Source organism: Lutra lutra, chromosome 14, assembly GCF_902655055.1.
Source record: "Lutra lutra chromosome 14, mLutLut1.2, whole genome shotgun sequence".
NCBI classification, from domain to species: domain Eukaryota; kingdom Metazoa; phylum Chordata; class Mammalia; order Carnivora; family Mustelidae; genus Lutra; species Lutra lutra.
In genome coordinates, this window is record NC_062291.1 from 82,493,234 (window position 1) to 82,499,205 (window position 5,972).

General features: G+C 50.8%; 1 pseudogene; it reads left to right on the plus strand.

Annotated features, from left to right (window-relative positions):
* Window positions 1-405: 405 nt before the first annotated feature.
* LOC125084840 (keratin, type II cytoskeletal 8-like) lies at window positions 406-1,973 on the plus strand (annotated as a pseudogene).
* The last annotated feature ends 3,999 nt before the right edge of the window (window positions 1,974-5,972 follow it).

Below are 5,972 nucleotides of genomic sequence, written 5' to 3' on the forward strand. Positions count from 1 at the left end.
TGCGCATGCTTGCACTCACTCTCTTGTATGTTTGAAATAAACACAATCTTTTAAAAAAGTGAAGGTATAATACCTGCAAAGAATGCCACTTCCATCTTCTCCTTTCTAATAGTCCCATCTGATATTCCTGTCTTTTTCTGTGTGTGTTTTCCAAACTTACAGTTTCCAGCACAGCGCTGGTTCCCGTCTTCCACCTTCCTTCCAAGGGAAGGCCTCTTGCCCTTCGTTAGCGGGCGGTGACATATTGGCTGACAGCTTCGGGTAGACGTCCTGAACCCTCTTAGCGGAGTGCCCTCTCGACTCCTAGCTTACTGAGAGGCTATTAACAGTGTTTCGACTAGAAGCAGCTTCTCGGCTCCTTGTAGGACCTCTGTCAGGTTCAGCCTACTCGCCTCCACGCCGGCCTCCACGCCGGCCTCCACCATGTCCGTCAGGGTGACCTAGAAGGCCTACAGGGTGTCCACCGCCGGCCCCGGCCTGCAGCAGTCGCTCCTACCCCAGCGGGCCCGGCTCCCTCAGCAGCTCGTCCGCCTTCTCCCGGCTGGGCGGCAGCTTCCAGGGGGCGTGAGCAGCAGCAGGAGTGTGGTCGGGGGCTATGGCTGCAGGGCCTGGGCGTGGGGGGCATCACGGCCGTCTCAGTGAACCAGAGCCTGCTGAGCCCCCTTAAGCTGGAAGTGGATCCCAACATCCAAGCTGTGCGCACCCAGGAGAAGGAGCAGATCAAGACCCTCAGCAACAAATCTGCCTCCTTCCCCGACGTGGCGAGGCACCTGGAGCAGCAGAACAAAATTCGGGAGACCAAGCGGAGCCTCCTGCAGCTGCAGAAGACCGCGCAGAGCAACCCAGACACGCTCGAGAGCGGCATCAGCAACCTCCGGCGGCCGCGGACACCCTGGGCCGGAGAAGCTGAAGCCGGAGGCGGAGGCGGAGGACTTCAGGAGTCAGTACGAGGAGGAGCTCAAAGAGCGCGCAGACATGGAGAATGAATTTGTTCTCATCAAGAAGGATGTGGACGAAGCTTACACGAACAAGGTAGAACTCGAGTCCTGCCTGGAAGGGCTGACCGACGACATCTGCTTCCTCAGATCCGTGAGCTGCAGTCCCAGATCTTGGACATGTCTGTGGTCCAATCCATGGACAACAGCCGCTCCCTGGGCCTGGATGGCATCATCGCCGAGGTCAAGGCCCAGTACGAGGACTTCGCCATCCATAGCTGGCCTGAGGCCGAGACTGTACCAGATCAAGCACGAGGAGCTGCAGACATTGGCTGGGAAGCACGGGGATGTCCTCCGTCGCACGAAGACGGAGATTTCTGAGCTGAACCAGAGCGTCAGCCGACTCCGGGCAGAGATCGAGGCCCTCCAAAACCAGAGGCTGCCCTGGAGGCGGCCAGCGCCAATGCGGAGCAGCGCGGGGAGCTGGCCATTAGGACGCCAATGCCAAGGTGGCCGAGCTGGAGGCCGCCCTGCTGCGAGCCAAGCAGGACATGGCCCAGCATCTGTGCAAGTACCAGGAGCTCATGAATGTCAAGTTGGCTCTGAACATTAAGATCGCCACCTACGCAAGCTGCTGGAGGGCAAGGAGAGCCGGCTGGAGTCTGGGATGCCGAACCTGAGTATCCATACTAAGACCACCAGCAGCCACTCATGTGGCCTGAGCTCGGCCCACGGGGGCCTCCCAAGCCCTGGCCTCAACTATAGCCTGAGCTCCTTCCAGGCCAGGTTTGGCCCCGCTGGGTCCTTCAGCGGTAGCAGCTCCTCCAAAGCTGTGGTAGTGAAGAAGATCGACACCCGTGACAGGAAGCTGGTGTCCGAGTCATCTGATGTCCTGTCCAAGTGAACAACCACCGTGGTCCCGCCCAGCCTCCCCACTCTCGTGGCTGCCCTAGAGCCTTTGGGGGAAGGAGCTGTGCAGGGGAGCGTCGGGAACAGGAGACCCACCTAAGACTCAGCCCCAGTCCTCAGCCTGCCCTTGGGAGAAGTCTACTGCCCTGGGTACCCCATCTTGCCCATGCCTCCAACTATAAGCCAACTAGAGTGTCTTGTCCCAAATAAAGCCTCAGCTGGCTGTGCCCATCCCCCCCAAAAAAATAGTGTTTCAAAAAATATAATCAGTATCAGATATTAAATTGTATTAAATGTTTTCAGAATATATGCAGATAATCATAATTTTTTATTCTTCATCTTTTAATACATTATATTAATAGATTCTTAATCCCAAACTATCCTTGCATTCCCAGAATGGTGTGTATTCCTTCTTAATACAGTGCAAGACTCAATAGCTTAGTATTTTGTTTAGGATTTTGGCATCTCGGGACACCTGGGTGGCTCAGTCGGTTAAGAGTCTCCCTTCAGCTCAGGTCATGATCCTAGGATCCTGGGATCGAGTCCCACATTGGACCCTCTGCCCAGTGGGGAGCCTGCTTCTCCCTCTGCCTGTCTTTCTGCCTGCTTGTGCTCTGTCTCTGACAAAAACATAAGTAAAATCTTTAAAAAAATAAAAATAAAAATAAAGGATTTCAGCATCTCTTACATATATTCATATGAGAAGTTACTGTCTGGTTTTCTTTCTGATAATACCTTTGTGAAGTCTGGGCATCATGATCTGTTAGGTGGTTCTTGATGAAGCTTCAGTTCCGAGCGTCAGTTTGCTTTTTCAAATCCATGTAAGTAACATCTCTTTTCTCACAACTGCCACCCCCATCCACAGAACCTTGGCAGAGAATCTACTTATTGGCATCACATGATCTCGGGGGAGTTTCCCCTATCTCTCTGTCCCATTCTCCTCTTTTATTTAAAAAGGGGAAGGGTTAATAATAGTGCTATCTCGTGGTGGCAGCATTTTGTAAGGATTAAATGAAATAGTGTTTGTAAGAAGCTTTAGCACAATGTCACAGAGTAAGGGCTCCCAGTGTAGCAGATAGGACGCCTTTCTTGATAACCAGCCCCATCTGACAGAAGTCCATGTCCCTAACGTACTTGCTCAGAAAGTGCTTGCTGAATGCTGAGCAACACTGGCACGTCCATGGGAAACAAATGCTGCGTATGATGTCAGCCGCGATCAGAGCAATATTGTCTGATCAAGAAATGGTTCACATCGCACTCATCTTTTAAACAATGTGGTTTAACAGGAAGACACTGTGACACAGCACAGAGATTCAATAGACAGAAATATTAGCGATCAGGAGGTGTACTGCACAAACGCTCAGAAAGTTGTTCTACTGCCTAGTTTCACCATGTCTCCGCAGTTTCATTCACATTAGTGATTTTGAACCATTACTCTCCCCTCCCCCCCACCATGGCCCAGATGGGGGCAGCGTCAGCAGGGTGGCCTGGGTGGGGGCTGGAGTCTGAGTGTCATCTCTGTCACCTCTCCGTGCAGACTCGGGGCAAGCAAGTAACTTCTGTTTGTGTTTTTACCTATAAACCATGAATGAAGATGCTAGAAACCGCCTCACTTGGAACTGTGAGAACTCAAAAATGAGTTACAGCAGGTGAAATGTTTGGAATTGTGCCTGCCTCCTGCCCCAGGGCCACACGTAAGGAGAGTGTGCGGTCGTTCACGTCACTTTTATTACTACACACCACATTCTCAGCAGGAACCAAGTCAGGTGGTGGGTGATGGAAGTTTGAGATATTGTATACAGTTGGCTTTTGTCATAGGTCCCAATCTCCATATCCCCAACAGCCTTGCCATTTAGCTCTACCTGGGGTGACTAGGAGGAAGCAGGGCCCAGGGGTGAGAGGCCCCACGCTACACAGAATTATCGAGAAGACCTCTCCTCCAAGAGGCAGTCAGTGATTGGCAGGGGGCCCTCACTCTGTGCACAGACACAGGCTGGGAAACCTCACTGATCAAACCCCTGCGTCATCCAAGGTTCTCCCCCCTACACTCCCAGTTACGGGAGTCAACAGAACATCAGTATTCTTGTTGCAAAGCAAATCTGAGTCTTAACGTTAGAAGTGTAGTTAGAATACTCATCTGTGTACACAGAACTGCCACATTAAAGTGGAAACCCCTCCAGCTCAGAGGATCGGTGAGCAGATGCCTTGACCATGGTCTGGTCCCTCAGCTCTGGTCAGCTTTCCTTTGTTTTACACCAACCTCCCTGAGCAAGCGTGCAACTCTTGATCTTGGGGTCATGAGTTCAAGCCCCACGCTGGATGGAGAGCTTACTTAAAATACAGATAAATATATAAACAAACTGATCTCCCGGCCATCAGGAGAACCATTAATGCCCGGGGAGATCACTCCCTGACCCATCACGGATCCCAGGCTCTTGCTTCTGAGTCGGACCCTGGGCTCACCAGTTTTTTCACGAAGTGACGGCAGCAAAATAAGTCCTTGCAAATCAAGTGGGTGTCCTGCACGGCAGAACTGCAAATAAAACTCTAGTGTTGAATGAGCTTATTGTCTCCCTCTTGTTTGCAAACACGCACACAGTGAGATCTTGATTATTTCAGAGCTTGGAAAAACAAAATTGTCTTCCAGCCTGTTTGAGCGCTGGGTGATTTTTCTGGCTCCTGGAGAAATGCCCAACCTTTTTGGAAGAGCGTATCTTGTGCATCCTAAACCCTCCAGCTGGGAAGAAACCCAGGTCGCGACGGCGGGCCTGAGGAGCATGAAGCCGGAGGCAGCACGTGGAGAACTTTCCCACGAAGATGAACACGCACGAGGACCCCCACCCAGGTCGGCTCTCTGCCAGTGGGCTCTGACCCCCACATGATGGCTCTCCCCTAATTACATGCTCACAAATGCAACATGAGTCTTTCTTTGCTTCTGCAAAATGCAGTTACCTCAGCTTTAGGCTTGGATTCCAGAGGAAAGAAATCGTCCCCTCCTTCTGACAACTTGCCAGACTCTGGAAAAAGTGATGGAGTCTGCAGACCCGGGCTTCTTGTTGTAATTCAGCCACTTGCTGTGTGACTTTACACAACCTAATTAGCTTCTCTGGACTTTAGTCTCATGAGGGTCTGTGCTTGCCTCAGCAAACGGCCAGGAGACTCATACACACAATACGTTAGAAAATTCTTAGAAGGTACAAAGCATCGCACAAATGTAAGTCATAACCCTAAATGTGAGGTTAGCTCCCGTTATGAAACAGATGATGAAACAGAAAATAAAATTGAGAAAATGGGCAGATGTACAAAAGGACAAATGCATGAGGTACCGGAGGTAGACAAATTCACAGAGACGGAAGTAGAATAGAGGTGACCTGGGGGTGGGGAGGGAGGCGGGGAACGGGGGGTTAGTGTTCAGTGGGGACAGAGCGTCTGTGTGGGAAGATGGAACGGTTCTGAGGACGGGCGGTGGCAACAGGGGCACAGCGATGTGAATGTACTTAATGCCATTGAACTGTACAGTTAAAAATGGCTAAAATGGTACATTTTGTGTTATACATGTTTCCCCACAATACAAAAAAAAAAAAAAAACAACAAAAATAAATGAGGAGATGGTTTAGGGAGACACAGGATTCTTTACAACAAGGGCTTTAACTTACAGATCATCAGAAAGAGTTGTGTCCATGTGTCTGATAACTTTTTTTTCTATGGCCAGACTCTATGAGAAGCCAAAACCTCATCAGAAGGTATTTATGTTTGTGCCTTTGGAGTGGTACTGTCCCATCCACTGATGACCACCCCGGTGTCGTGTCCTCACCAAGAGCAGCCTGCCTATGGGACAGGTCCCGTAGCCAGAGCAATTGTTCCTTCCTTGGACAGACATGAACAGACACAGCCAATGTTTGCTCATGCTTCCCCTTTACCTTGTGCCCGGAGCTGGCTGTGCCCTCTGCCCGGAAGAGTCTCCTTTCCTTAGAGCGGTCGTAATCAAAGCAAGGAATACACAAACTTCCTACACATGGATGACCATGTGATTTATCCTCTAAAACGTGATGCTTCTGAGAAAGGGGGACCTTAGCCCTAAGTTGGGACAGTCCCAGGAAAGCCAGAACATAGGCTCTGTCTCTCTTT